Consider the following 16,043-nt stretch of genomic DNA (forward strand, 5'->3'; position numbering starts at 1 on the left):
TAACCATCTCATTAGAGAAGGTTACAAGGCGGGCAACAAGGTGAAAAAAACTTGTAGTAAAGCTAAGTTAATAGTAAGGAAACTGTAAAAATCTTTCCCTCTTAAATTTGTGATAAATGTCAAGATCTCAAAAAAGTCTCATTTTTACATTCTTGCTTTTTCAAGATCTTGCAGTCCAGGTGGCACATGGAAGTTAAGCTTCTGTTTCAAGAGTTATTTTAGCCTATCAGAGACCATGGTATAAGAAGAATGTGCAGTTCTTAGGTCATAAGAGTTGAGATCAGTGCTTTATGAGGCTTTGGTGGTAATCAGTAACTAAAGCAAGGTGTTTTTCTTGGACCAGAAAAGCTCTCTGCATTGTGTTATAATTTCCTCAGCTTCCAACTTTAGGAACTGCAAAGCATGATACATTACACTGAACGTCACTGGGCAGAACCAGCTATTATTCTGTATAGCCAGAGGCGATTAACTCCTCATTTTGGAAACTAAAAATGCAAGTGCTAATCTTCTAGATAATGTGTTTGTCAGTGTTCTATCATAATAAAATGCAAAATAGTCCTACAAAAATGCATGTTCCTTGCCTTGTTCTTTCAAATGTCTTCCCAAATTGTCCAGGATTCTAGGCTGGGGTTCAATGTCTCTATGAGAAAAAATTGAATGAGTTCCTCATATCATGGACAGGTTATGGGAGAAGTGCCAGAAGCTTTCCTGTTCTCTCTTGTACTCCAGTAGCTCTTGCAGAATTCTTTTCTTTGTAATTTCATATCCCAGGAACCATTTTTTAGCATTAGCTCTGCTGATTGCATGTACATTTTACTACTCCACTGGCTGCTATTAAATGGGCCAGAAGAGACAGCCATCCTCAGAGGGCAGGGAAGACCACATTTGCTTGGTGGGATCTAGGATCATGGGGCCATGGCTGTCATTAGGAGAAAGTCTCTCTGAGACTATGAACTGCTTACAAGGTGGAATAAATTTTTACTGTGTACCAGCATTTGCATGTGGTAAAATTGACACTGGAGCAATTAACAGTATAAAGGTAAAACAACAGATAAAGCTATATAAAGTAGGTAGCAGTGGGAGGAATTCTGATGGTGAAACATAGCTTCATCTGAAATATTCATACATTCTCATGAACCTTACTGTCCACCAGTTGTTCTGGAAAAAAATGTATATTTAATTTCAAAGGTGAATTTAACAAACATTGTATATAAAAAAAAAAAAAAAAAAAAAAAAGCTGAATTCTGTGGAGAAGGCAATAAAGCAGAAGGTCACAGTATTTTAGTCATCTAGCCACAGCTACTGCATCTAAAAAAAACGTATGTTGCAGGCCCTTTGCTTTTTCAAAGCATTCCAGTAAGCTCACAGATGGACCTCAGAAGCACTTGCCTGAATTTTATAAAATGCAAAATATCTTGCAGTCTGCTGCACTGAACCAGAACTTATTACACTCTCTGTCAGCACTTCCCTTAGGACATTAGTAAGGGATTTCTTCATTAAATGATTCAAAGAAAAGTTCACTCATCAGCATAATTCTCAACATGAATACATTTTTTACATTACATTAAAAATACCTTTAACAAATAGTCCTTCATGTACGGGCATAACATATCTATACTGTTATTTTGAGGATATAACATTTAATGGGAAAGTATTAAATATATTGTACGAGTGGTTAAGAATTTTAAAAGCGCATTTCTGGTAGCAGACTTATTAAGCACAGCCTATTGTCAGGATCAAGCCCTTAGAAACAATGTTGAGTGGAGTAGTCCGTCATTGCCATGTAGCAATGAGAGAATCATCCTTTTGCTTTCTTCTTCATGTTTTCAAGATGGAAATACCCTACTAGAAGCACAGCTAAGCACTCTCCTAGTTCTCCATGCTGTTACTCACCCCCTTTGAGGGATTACTACTGCATAATGGGTAGCACTCCTCTCCTTCCCAGAGCTTGGGTATTGCCTGTTGTGTTTCCTTGGCTAGACTGAGTATATAATCTTCACATAACTCCACTGTGTTTTGCAGCTTTTCCAGAGACAATGGAAACCAATAGCTGATACTAATAGAGCAGCCTTTATAGTAACCACTTAATATTTAGATTTAGCATATAACGTAATATTGAATAAGAAATAAAACGCTTATGATTAGATGAAATTTTATTATGCTGGTACAAAACCAGATGTGACAACTGAAACTCAGAGGGAAGCTAATAAAGGTATTACATTAGTGGCTTTAATTGTAAAAGGATTTTCAACAGCACATGTATATTGCAGTCTTTTAAAGGATTTTATTCCCTGCCTCCTTCCTGTAATGACATTGCACAGAAGTTGTTTTTACTTATCAAATTAAAAATGACAGACTTAAAAAGTTTTCAACTGTGTAATCATTTCATCTGACCTTCATTATCACTATCTAGTTAGTTTCTGACTCCAGCACCTCTTGAGTTGTAACCTAACACATTCAGAAGTTGTGATATGTCAGAAATACTACAATGTCCATTACAAATCACAGGTGTGAAATCACAGACTTGGACTGACTTCAACAAACAGTAGCCAAAAAGAAATAAGAATTGCCACAGCAGTTAAAAAATTGCTCTCCTGCTGCTCCTTTCAGTAGTTAGTATACAACGTAGCTTTTAACTGCAGGAGATCTTAATCCAGTAATAATCTCAGCTAGTCCCATCTATTTCAAAGGTCTCTATAGATGCAGACAAATAAAAGAGAGAATCCCTTTTTTACACTGAAAGAAACGCTCTACTCCCCTCATCTCCTTTGCTCTCTCGGGGAATATTCTTCTCTTGGCTGTTACACACAAATGAATCTTTCTATGTGTTTGCTATTTTTTTGTTATATTTTTCAACTGAACAAATCACCTTGCAGTTAAAGCTGTTCTCTGTTCTCACCCAGACTCCACGCTTTCATACGTCAGTGACACTCTCCACTGATCAAGGGAATAAAGCCTCTAGGCATCAGAACCAGGGGTTCTATAAAGTGCTCTTCATCAAGGCACATCCTGAGGCTTCATTTTTGGGATTTAATTTCATGATGGTGCAAAAATTAACCCTTCAGGTCCTTAATTATTTGCACGCTCTTGCTGTGAATTCTTGACAGCCTGTCGATACTGAGAAACCACCATGTAGCAGACTGCAAATGAAGGCTTCAGCTAGCATTGCTGATTTCTTGATATGCCCTTCATGAAATACACACACACAAAAAGGGTATTGTACTCATGGTTAGGAGCAGGAGGAAGTTTGTTTTGGAAGGGTGAACTGTTCTTATGCTTGGGACTTCTGCATTTGTCACAGATGTTCACAGACTAACAGTATTTAAAAAGAAACCACCACGCAAAACGTGCAAATTAAAAGTTAATATAAACATAAGTTTGTTCATGTTAAATACTAAATATGTGCATATAAAAAAGAAAAGGATCACATATGAATTAGCACACTAAAGCAAAATACAATGATGCAAAAAGCTTTTAAAAACTATGTATATTATCCCCAACATTTTGAGGCTATTTGTATTACAGCTTTTTCTGTGCATATCTCTAGACTTCATGGGGTGATGCCCTTTCTCCCTCAAGTTTGTGTAGCAACTCATATGATATAAGCATAACAACAAGGAAATTTTCTCAAAAGCTGCTTGTATGGATAGATGTTGATTTGTATATCAGAGAACCACAAAACCACAAAGGGATTTAGTGCTATTTTTAATTTTAGAGGAAAGCCACAGTTTAAAGTGTGATAGGGAAGTTATATTCCTTTGCTTAGGGAGACAGGAGAGCTCTATTTACATCCTGGTTTTCTCAAATGCTCACTACCAGCAGTTTCCAATTATGCTAGCTGCAGTGCTGAATGTTCTACAGTACTGCAAACCATTTCTGAAAAGCTTAAACATTGATTAAGACAACAATTTGTTTGCTTACACTTTCAAGTTGCTTTCCATACAGGTGCCTAAATCTGGACTGCAAATGAGAGGAGACAAAGCCTTAACCCGCCTTTGAGAACCAGCACTTTATATTCTTTCTACCTCAGTGTCCACACCTGAAACTGAGGCTGGTAGCAAGTATTTCTGTGACAAGGTAGGACTCATTCAGTAGTGACTGCAAAGCACTTGGAACCACTAAGATGGGAAGGCCATAGAAAAACTTTTATTATTAGCACAGTTTTATTACTTCAGGTTTTGTAAGCCTTAGAATACTTTCTGAAGCAAACAACACTTGAAAAATAGGGCTGTATTTCTGTTTCAGGTCACTGTGGCTGGACATGGAAAGAACCACTTTGTATATAGCAGAACTTCCTCTTTATATGAAAGATTCAGACAGCCCACAGACCGCCACGAACCCAATAAAACATAAAAGAGAAATATAGACTAAGTATACCAAAGTAGAATTCCAAAGTAGAAGAAGAGCAGGAAGCTTTAAACACAAAGTAGGATTATTTTAGCACAAATATTTTCTGTCCATTGAGTCAATCTTCCTGTTACATACAATGTATAAAAAAAAAAACAACAAAACCAAACCATTACTAGACATGCAAAGCTTCAGCAAGGTAAACCTGGATCTTCAGTGAAGCCAGATGATAGCCACAGTCATAAATACTACTTCCATTTTCTAAACAGGAGAGAGACAGAGATAACCCAAACAACCTGCCTAACTTGTTCAAGAGGCATATTCATATTGCATTTACAAACATAAGAGGGAAAGAAAATTCCCCTCATTTTCATAAGTATTATCTCAAAAACAACCAAATGAGAGAAAAAGAAATGAAGAATTCTATCATGTTGCTCCTTCAGTATCTCTGCTCTATGAAAAAATGAAAGCAATAGAATAAATCAGAGATTTGTCTCTAATCACTATTCTTCCCCTAACACAAGAGGACCAGAAGAATTAATGCTATAGGAATTCTCTTTAATTACCTCTTTCTTTGCCTTTAGTTACTCTACTAAGAATAGACCCACATAAAACTATCTCAGTGAAAAAGAAATGTGCACAGATAAAGCAAGGATCAATTATTAGTATTGTTAATACAGTAGAACCAATGGTTTGCTTATTATCACCTAAACCAGAAAACATTGTATACAACACACATCCTAGTTTTTCAGAACTGCAGGATAATATAGCTTAATACTCTAATAGTCCTTGCACTGAATTCCGCACTTATTACATGTAGCTTTAGCCTGCTTTTGAAATTGCACACAAAAGGCTATAAAGTACCTATCACTTCCTGAAGGAAAAAAACCTGCATACTAAGAATGCTGTTTTGCCCAATGAAATCTTGTTGTGAGTCCTTAATCACTCCGACGTATTTATTAGGATCCTGTAATCATTGGGGCTTCATAAAAAGCACAGATCTATGCTTTACCACCTTGCTCTCTGGCTGGTGAGAATATCTAAAGCCTATGTCCTCCTCAGGTTTGCCAGCTTAGAACTTCACAGCTCTTATCATGTTATCACACAGGAAGGAAATGACTAATTTTGTCTCAATAGCAAACCAACAGCAGGTTGTGCTACCCTGAACATGCACGATCCAATCAGATTTGGTTGTAGAACATATATTACCAATAATAAACATCGAAAATGGAAAAATCCTCCTCTACAAACAGCTTAAAGAAATGTAGCAATTATGTTTTGACGACACTGTCATTTTTCTGTGTCACTATTTTCTACATACCATGAAGATGCTGCGTGCTAATTCTAGCACCCTCAGCAGCATACCTGCTAAGCACCACAGATAGAAGAATGAATTTATAAAAAGAGACAGAGGGTGGAGTCATCTCACCAACCTGGATAAGGCATCCAGTTTAACTTAGAAATCTAGTTTCTCTCTAATGAATGGAAATCTGTCTGTTTAGAACTTCATCTCATAGACTTCTACCTTAGAACTTTGGTCCTATCTGCATCTAATTGTTGATTAGATTTCCTTTAGGGTCAACAGAGTGATTTGCCTCTTTAAATGTCGTTGTCTACGCTGGTCTTGGTATTGGTCTACTATGATCTTCCATATTTTTAAATAATCTGATGCTCAGATTTCAGAAACTATTAACACTAGCATTATTAAGTGGTAATATTTGTGAAAGTAAATGAGAATTGAGAGAGGTGAGCAATGACAAATGATGAAAAAAATCTGAGAAGACAGAAAGACAAGATTTAAGGATAAAAAATAGTGAGGACATGGGAAAATGAGACAAAAAGGGAACAGGAAAAAAAGAAAAAGAAACATAAAAAGGAAATCAACAGAATGAAAGTGAGGAGCAGAAGTGAGATAGAGATGAGAACAGGAAAAGCCTTTTTAAAGGCCAAAAGAAAGAATGTGGGGTGTAAAGCAAATGAAGGGACAAATAGGGAAGATCCTGCCACAAACCCTGATACATCAGAAATTGATGCTAGTTCTGAGCATGCAAATCAAGATAATGGCACAATAATTTAAATAAATAATTTACCACAGGGATTTAGTGCATCTATTTAAAAGGATTTGGAAAGTAACAGTGGAGAGCTGAAAGCCTGACATTTAATAAATGCTTTAATCTACACATTCTCCATGCTGTTATGCATGATGATGAGGACAACAGAAATCACTGTGCTAACGTAGTACAAATATGTTTATATGTCTGGCCTTTCTTTCTTGAGTGCAGCATTAACTACTGACATGAGCATTTCCTCTCAACTAATGTGTGCTAAAAGCAAAGATCTCAAGAAGAAGCTGTCATCCTCAGGCTGCCAAGAGCTCATGAGAATGCTGGTCTAAGAAATGCTTCAGAATTAGTTATTAGGTCTCAGGTTAATTTTTTCTTTGAGATTAACTCACTCTGTTTTTACAATTGATAATGAGATTTTCATTAGCTTAGGAGGAGGAGACACAATGTGGGGCAAGTAGGTAGTAGAGTGTAATTAGGAGAGCTCCTGCCATCATATCTGGAGTCTTGAATTCAAAACTCAAGTTAGCCCAACATGCAAATAGGGTTGATGATTGCAGGTAAGGTCCCAGCGAATGTGTGCTCCCTGTACAACAAACAGTACATTCCTTGGTTCAGAGAGTGGGTGTTCCTAGGTAATTTGCATGCACTGAACTACATAACAATCTGGTTAGGACAATGATTCATATCATTGATACATATATCTGAAACTCACACAATTCTATCACAGATAGCCTAGTTCTCATCAGTGTTATTAACACTTCACTTCTATTAATATAATGAGTCACACAAAACAGGAAAATAGAAGTGTTGCTGTGCCACCCAAAACCGCTACTCATTCTGTTTATTAAAAGATTGCACTTTCTACAAACAGCTACATTACACAAGTTAAAACAATAACAAAAAACATTCAGAGAAGGACATTTTCCATGCAGTCAGATGATGATTCCATGTAGGTGGCATTCTCATCCCTAACCAGTCAAATGCTAATGCACAGCGCATCAGATGGGAGGACTGCACTCTAGTTTATCAGTCTCCAAATTCAGCAACAACTGCCAGTAAATGTGTAGGCCATTCTTACAACAGAAAAGGTTACGCTCCTGTCTTGAACACTGTCAGATAATCTCACCATAATTCACCATGGCCCAAGAAAGCTTGCAAAAAATACTTCATTCAGCAGGCTTTAGAACACTGTTCTGAATGAACAGAAAAATACAACAGAATCCTACACTGGGAGTCCCACTGTTAAGTTGGTCTAGGCAAAATAAACAAAATTCAAAGAACAGACAAATAAAAAACTGTCATAAGCCTTTATAAGGATCGACCTTAACAAACACTACTACTCCAAACACATGAAAAATAACCCCCATGCCAACTGCATACTGCATTATGACAGCAGCGCACATTTTGACTTACACACAGGATGAGAGTATGAATCACTTAACTATCTCAATGCACTATGCAAAGGTATAATAGGTCTGTACCTAGCTCTGTGAAGACATCCAATCTTGTTTAGCTCTTAATTGCTTAATATCTATTCTTTTTGATCAAACACTGTCTGGTCTCCTTGAGGTGATGATGGCAATCATTCACATGCATTTTGTTCATTTTATGTAAACGAAGAACTTGATGTAGATAGAACACAGGCATATATAATTTAAGCCACTTTGTAACCTCTTTAACTATTACTTTAAAACACTTGCAATTTTTAAAGAACAGAGAACTCTCTCGCACATGCTAGTTTGCTGCTTGAGGAACGCCATGCCCTACATAACAAGCACCTGTAGTTTTTGCACCTCAAAGCCCCTGGAAAAAGCAAGCTTCCCTTCTAATCACAGACTGCCACTGAAATACTTCTTGATACTCTGTCACCTGCCATTGACCAAATCCTCTGTCCTATTAAGCATGCCTAAAGAACTTCTCAGTCAGCCCAGCACAAGACACACAGAAGAAAATTGGATGCCATTTGACAAGAAAAGTATACAAAAGATCACAAACAGCCCAGCCTAAGAACAGAACCTCACCAGGAATCAGAAGGAGCTCACTATTTTACAGCTGGAAATCAAAATTCCCCTTTCACGTGGAAATGGTTGTACTTCCTTTATGATCATATTTTTCCCAGTTCTGCTTCCTGGTCACCTCCTTTTCTTGCTCTGTGTCCTCTCCTTTCTTGTACTGGTGTAGCAGGACCGTGTCACGTAGCTCCGGAAACATACGCCCACCATCCTCTTTCTCAAACTCACTGTCTATATATAGCAGATAGAAAGGTGCTGGGGGCTGCCTGACTTCCCTTTTCTTCTGAACAGAGGTTGTGGGTGACTTTCAAATTTGTCAACATTGTAGAGGAAAGTCTTAGAGGAAGTGTTCTCAAAGCCACAGAGAGCTGTGAGCTCAGGATGGAGCAGGAGAGGCACTACTTCGTACAGACCCTTGTTTCCTGAAGATACTACAGCTGGGGGCAGCTAACAGCTCTGCATCATCAACAAAGCCTCACTGCAAGGCGTGCAGTTAAAAGCAGGAAAGCGACCTCTGGAAACTAGAGACAGTCCACTTTGCATCCTGCAGGAGGGCTCCTTTAAGTCACATCTATAGCAATTTTGAGCAAAAATAATCTGATTCCGTGCTTAATAGGATTGTACTTTATTTCTGTAAGTGGTAACCTCTCTGCGACCTTGTCTTGCTGTCTTGGGGAACAGAATACCAAATACTTAGCAATTCTGTAGTATTTTCTACTTCCAAAGCATTGCAAGGAGGAATTAAGTATCTTCTGTTGCTTTATCCAAAACTGAGACCATTGCTCTAACGATATAGAATAAAATGCTATAAAGCTTTGGTGTGGAAAGCTTATCCCAGAAGAATTAACTAACCATATGAAGACACTAAACTCTGTTCTCATCAAGAAACTCAGGGCAGTTCTGTTCATGGTCAACTTGTATTTTTGGAAAAGACTGAAGAAGCAAAGTACTAAAATAGCAAGATATCTGTCTCTCTCTTCACCTGAGTGTGGTTCTTCAGAATGAGTCAACATAAGAAGTATGAAGAAAAATCAGCATGAGGGACCATATTTTATTGAATTCTCTGCTGACTGTGGAAATAAATATTTGCGAAAATAGAAACTGTAAAGTGATGCAAGAATTACACTCCATCTGTGAGCATCCCAGTCTTTTAAGCATGGGCAGCTGCTGTAAAGCAGCATTTACGAGCAATATTACAAAAGCAAGATTTGCAGGATTATATTCACCCAAATCCTGATCTTTATGAGATGCTTCACAATACAAAGGGTGGTAAGGCATCACAATCAACTAAAAGTCAGTGGGAGCATTTTTTTTTCTCCCCATTCTCCTAATTTATGCCTCTAAGCATAACAATTCTTCACGTGCTATTTGCATTAACTGTACCTTGTAGCTTGAAGTATTGCAAGCTAACAACACTGCAGAAAAGCATTTGTTTTAAATGCAGTGTTGTGTGTGCATATGAAGTGAGGTTACATGCGACATGAGCACTAGTTAATGGCTCTGATTCCTGGGGGTTGATTTCCCCTATTTCTCATTCCCACTCAAGGGCACAACTTGTAATTAGGGTCAGATTTTCAAAGAGTGTAGATGGACTATAGGCATTAAAATAAATGGCCAGATCTTTGCAAGACTTGCCTCAGAGTGTGGGATAAGATAGTGTTATGAATCACAGAGCTGCTGAGTGCTAAGCACTTTTAAAAATCAGGGCTTTCTTACATGCTCAGATTGAAGCTGAGCTCTTTCAAAAATCTTTTGTCAACTGCAGCATTCTTTGACTGCTAAAGTATTTGAAAAATGGGCCTTTAAATCTTTGTGAAATGCTAATTTCTACATTAATAAGAAACCTCTCTATATAGCACCTATAAATCTGGCCAACAGCAGTATTTAGGTAACTCTGATTCCCCACTATTGTACAAACCACCCAGGAGTACATGCTCCACGGGGAGGAGGGCTGACACTGTGTTGTCAGTGCTTACTCATGCTAATTCTGATCCTTCTGAATCCATGAAATACATATTTTGCTAGTTAATAGATGGTGGTAAAAAGTACTGATAGATCAATCTCTTTTCAACATATCTCCACCTACAATTGAGATTTTAAGAATTAGATTAAATTTGAAGCCTTGAACCCTCTGAGACATGATAAAAGAAAAAAAGGTTCATTTCCACATGACTGTGAACTTCTATGAATACATGACTACATGACTATGGATTTCTATGAATATTTCTTCTAGGAGGAAAAAAAAGAAGTTATTTTTCTTATGCTCAAAAATTAATACAGTGTAGAAACAGTATGAGGTTTTAGATTAGATTCTCCTTCTATCATTATTTGCTCTATTTATCTTATTTTTTTTCCAAAGCCGGTAAGTTCAGCCTTGCAGACTCTATACTGCTGACTCAGCTGACTGAGCCAAAACTCATAAAAATCTATTTTAAAAAGGTCCAATGATTTTATTTTCTAATCATAAATATGAAATTTAATTAGCATCTCATTGCTAACGAAGTCACCGTGGAAGGCGAGACTGAGGAATCAGGCACAGAGATGGAACCTCAAGCGTAAACCAAAACAATTGTTATGCAGGAGCTAGTTTAACTCCTGCTTTCCTTCACACAGACTTCAGCTCTTCTAAGAACTGTGTGCTCTGTTCACAGGTTTTCTTCTTTGATGGCAAGGCCTTTCTATCTTCTATGGCAGAAATTATTCTAGCATGATATAGCATAAAACAAAATAATAAAATAACATCATACAAGGTTCTATTGGGATTAGAAACAGAAGCAAAGTAGAGCAACTTGGATCTGAATTCAAAATCCTGTTTTGTCATAAGATAAACAGGTCAATAAATGTTTCAAATCCTATAAAAGCAATACACTCATCACCTGAGAGAAGAACTCATATTATTCTCCAGGGTACTGCAAACATCAGAAAGATTAAAGGATTTTTTTATAAAAAAAAAAGAAAAGCCCATGGAGAATTTAAAAAGCCTCTTTAAAAATGAAACTTGTCCAGCCTTTTTATTATTAGCATTCCTAGAAGAAATGTCCTAGACACCAACCAGCACTGCTGGCATTACTGGGTGAAATCCTGGCTATTGAGAGCTACTTCTGAAATCTTCTCTCTGCATTTTACGAGAGGACAAGAGCTCTTGATCTGTCTTTGTCCATCCTTGCCTGTATGACAGGGTTACCTGTGTGACATTTCCCTACCCAGCAACACAGATGGTTACTTGAGGGGAAGGAAAAAAGAGCCAGGGGTTCTTTTATTCCTGCTCCATGAGGTACCTTGGTGAAGGAGCACAAAATGCAGAACATCACGGAAGAGAGAACTCGGTGAGAAGTGGGCAAGTACCGTGGGAGAGCTCTGAAAAGGCTGATGAACTGCAGTAACCACAGAACTGTACTTTCTCCTTATACTCACACTGAAATTGTTCATAGCAAATGAGTGTGGGAGGTAGTGTTTGCAGGACCTGTCCTGAGAGAAAGTAATCATTAATGATTCCTGGTTGCTGGTAAAGCTTTTGAAGTAGCTCTGGGTGTTTGCATGCCCTTTGGTTGCTCTCAAGTGACAGCCTTCCCTAGGGTAAAAAGGGCTTTACTAGTGCTGGCCATGGCTGCTTCTGGGTGGACAACTCTTTTATTCTTCTGTTTTCCCTGATGTGACTTGAAAGCTGGAAACATCCAAGAATGTGGTTGCAGCATCCTAAAAACTTACTGTCTTGCAGTTTGACAAAACCTGCAGCTCTTTCTTGTTCTCAGTAATGGAAAGCAGAGGTTATACATCAGGCAGTATTCAATAGAGGAAGGCAAGAGCAGTTCAGGGGCAATGAAGGTTTCTCAGATACTCTGACTAATTTTCTCTTGAGAATCACATAACCCTTTAAAAGCACTGTTCAGCCTTTAGGGCAGCCCCCAGTGAGTACAGCAGTATTTTCATACTGGTTGTAAAGACTGGTGGACGGACCGGTTAGATGATACTCATGTGTCTGCATTGCCAAAACCAAGTGCACTCCACTTCTGATGATCAGCCGCCCTGATATACCTCAAATATCTCCCTCCATCTCTCATCAAAGTGTCTCCTTGCAGAAGCGACAGTCTATTTATATTCTGATGAAAAGCAGTAAAAAGCTGCCTTAAGAACTGTTTATTTTCTAGATCCTGTCTTCACCTTTTTCCTTGCATATTGCAGGAAAAATTATGGCTCTCAGAAAGTAAAAACACAGAGGAGAAGCATATACCTTGTTATGACATCCTGACCGCTTCTCTCCCATAGCATTAACCCTTTCTGTCCTAATAACCCTGCCTGCTTGGAACTGAGGAAGCTGTTAGAAGGAAGACTGGTGTAACAGGAATAGTGAAAACAGAGCTACCAAGGACAGAAAGGACTTTTCCGAAAATAAAATTCAGCAAAACTTTTAAATAAACACCTGGAAAGCTTTAATTATAGTGAGATGAAATCTGACTTCAGAAAGTAAAAAGCTACAAAGAATATCTGTTAAAAATAGAATTCTTCCTCTCGTTCTCACATAATTATTCACTTGGAATGGCCAACAAATACAACCTAAAAATGCTATCATCAGGATTGACTTCAGAAACACTGGGCATTTCTTAGCAATTGCAGTGATGAGGTGAGTGGTGGACGTGAGGTAAGCTCAGTGAGGACTCACTCAGAAAGTTGGTAACCTTTCTTGATGGGATCAGAAGCTGGCATTTGCAGCCACTGGTATCTCCACTGGAGTGCTGACATAAGTGTCGGTAAGTCACATTTATCTCAATTCAAATTTCTGGAATAACTCTTTACGTTTCTTTCTAATATTTATTATATCATTCACCCTAGCAAGGTAAAAAAGAATTAGACTTTCTCACTTCACAGTTTGAGGATCTGAGATGGATAATTCTAGTAAAACATGTTTTAAAGCATAAAAGAAGTTTAAAATAACCATATTCTCCTCTCAGATTTTTATATGCAAACTTTTAGCTCTCAGCCAAAAATGTTACCATACATTTTCAGGTCAGAAATGGTCCAGCTGATTGCTCATAACCCATATCCAGACAGAAAACTAACTCAATTCACTATGATTTTCTCTAGGTTGGTAGTGTGGGCTGCAGGCAGCTGCATGTGTCTTCTTGGGCTTGTGTCAGGCCAAACCCAGGGCAGAACAAATTTCTGGTTTGAGACTACTGAGTTCACTGCCTCCATGTGAGGGCAGGAGGAAGGTGGGAAGAAACCACTTCTAGACATGCAGAACGTAACACAGAATGCCAGGATGTGGCATTTCGCAGCCCACAGGGTCTGATGATCTCGTGTGGCTTTTTATACATGTTAAATGCAGGACCACAGAGAACCAATATTAGACCATGTTTGAAACACAGCACAACCACCTCCCCCCACTACAGTTGTATGCATTAAGCATTCTCCATGAGAGTGAAAGAAAATAATGCACTAGAATCCCCCAGATGAAAATACGACTTCCACGGTGAGGTACAGAAGACTTATTAAAGCACCACAGCCCATCTATGCCTTCCCTCTGATTTTTGATTTTTTCATTTGCTATGCTTTATGTATTGCTTCATTTCCTTCAGGATCAGTAGCAAACCAGAGGTGACAGATATCCTCAGCTCTGAGGTGTGCTGTGCAGGGAGAAGTTTGTTAGCTGTTTTCACTCACCTGATGAAACTACCGTATATGGATGATAACGAGAATCAGAGAGGAAGAGGAAAGGACATATAAAACAACATAAGTGAGGCAAGTCAGACAAAAGCATCAGACTGAAGGTAGAGAGGACTTGGGATGTCCAATGAAGACCAAGATAACAGCAACTAACCGCCCTCCACCTTTTTGCATGTTCTTCCTTCAAAGTTTTGAATGTTCAAAGGACCTTTACTATACTTATCCCTTTATACAGAGACTGCACTTAGATATGGGATGATCACATTAGCTGTTTAATGGGTTTGCATCCAATATTTCTAATACTATCCTGGTAAAATAGTTTTGGATTTATGCACCATTATCTTATAATGATGCAATTGCAATGAGTTTGCATTTTTCCACATTGTAGAAGTTCTAAAAGGTATCAGAGCTTGTCATTAAACTCTCAGCCTTCAAAAAGTGGCATTCAAATCCTGACCATCTCTGCCTTACACCTAGCATTTTCCAATTGTTCTCTGTAGGTGAAAAAGTTCATTCCGTCCTGATACTGTATTCTCATACAGCTTCTAAAGTAACTATTGAGCCAGACACTACTCTCCCAGGTGTGCAACCCCAGTTGTTCAGTGATTCAGTGAAGGTGTTACTGTCAATAGCACTTACTCCAGCAAAGCAGACTGATATTGCTCTCACTATGGATACGGGCAAGTCACAAAAACATCATTCTGTTTTGTAACACTCCATAAGAAAATGCCCAAGTATCATTTTTCCTTCAAACCATTGAATTTCAGATTAAAAAGAAACTGACTCAGTGTTTCCAGCCTTACAGGAAATGTAATACTCCTTCACTTTTTTTTCTTTTTTTCTAAAAAATAAAGCAGAAGAAAAACACACTCCTTTCTGACCTAAGACAGAAGTTTAGGTATATATTTTTTTCATACTGCATTCATAGCTTTCATGGCTTAAATTGCAAAAATGAGCGAATAAAAGACAGAAGGAAATTAAACCTTCTACAATAAAACATGTTAGTCTTGGATCTTCCTGAAAAATACATAACTGAAAATACTGGAAGGATGCAACATGTCAAAAATATTCTTAAACTAATCAATATTGAGACTTATTCTGTCCTGTTTTGGCAGGAACTGTGAAGGGAAACTACCAGAGCAGTAGCAGAGATTATTTAACCTCCTCTTCCCCCCCCCCCCCCCCCCCCCCGACCCGAGAAAATCAGCTCTGCAATAGTAAAGAAGACAAGAAAGTTTATGAAATTTTCTATTTTCCTTCAGTACAAGGTATTAGTGAAATGAGTTTAATGATCTCACCAACTACTTCATTATAAACTACGAAAAATGTACAGAATTGCAACTATCTTCACAAAAAGCCAAGAAATAGAGATGCAGGCAGTAGCTACTGGATAGACCCCACACCTTGTTCTTGTAAAAGACTGTAGGCACCAGTCTTTGCATGGAGATGATCCATGCAAAACCGCCATGGCTTCATTCAACAGGCCAGTATGGTTAGTGAATTCTAAACATCCCTGCTAGTTTAACTGAGATGTTAAAAGCCAAAAGCCTCAGACTGATCTTATGTCATATTCTCAGTTGATGATTAAGAAGAAAAGACTCAATCACCATTTGCACTGCAGTTTGGAAATTAGGTGTATTTAGTGCTAGCTTTAGAAAAAGAATTGAAACAACTTTCAGGTGTTTTCCCAGTTCTCTCAGGATTCAGAATTCATAGAGGAAAACATCTGAAGGGAAAAATCTTTTGCCTTTTAATGGTGTTTAAAACTTTGGAGGAACTTGGTTTTGTGCTCAAATATATTAAATGTGTGTAACAACCTATTAAGCATGCTCACTGATTTCAAGTAGGTAGCTTAGAAATGTTTATACACATACAGAGCCATAAGAAATGAAGTGGAAACAACCTATTAACTGCTATTGACAACCATATATGTCCTGCTTGCATACAGTGTTGT

At 38.0% G+C, this 16,043-nt stretch overlaps 1 protein-coding gene across 2 annotated transcripts in view; it reads right to left on the reverse strand.

The window, feature by feature from the left end:
* The window catches only part of CARD11 (caspase recruitment domain family member 11), a 44,753-nt gene that overhangs the window by 23,785 nt on the left and 4,925 nt on the right, over positions 1-16,043 (reverse strand). The window contains exon 1 of one of the 2 annotated variants that reach the window (XM_068699216.1): positions 8,435-8,581. The exons of the other annotated variant lie outside the window; for it this stretch is intronic. The gene's annotated coding sequence lies outside the window, so the exon portion shown is untranslated. Of the gene's footprint in view, positions 1-8,434; positions 8,582-16,043 lie in introns of those variants that run through there. 2 annotated transcript variants of the gene reach the window in all.

The sequence above is a fragment of the Anas acuta genome, chromosome 15, assembly GCF_963932015.1.
Source record: "Anas acuta chromosome 15, bAnaAcu1.1, whole genome shotgun sequence".
In the NCBI taxonomy this organism is placed as follows: Eukaryota; Metazoa; Chordata; class Aves; order Anseriformes; family Anatidae; genus Anas; species Anas acuta.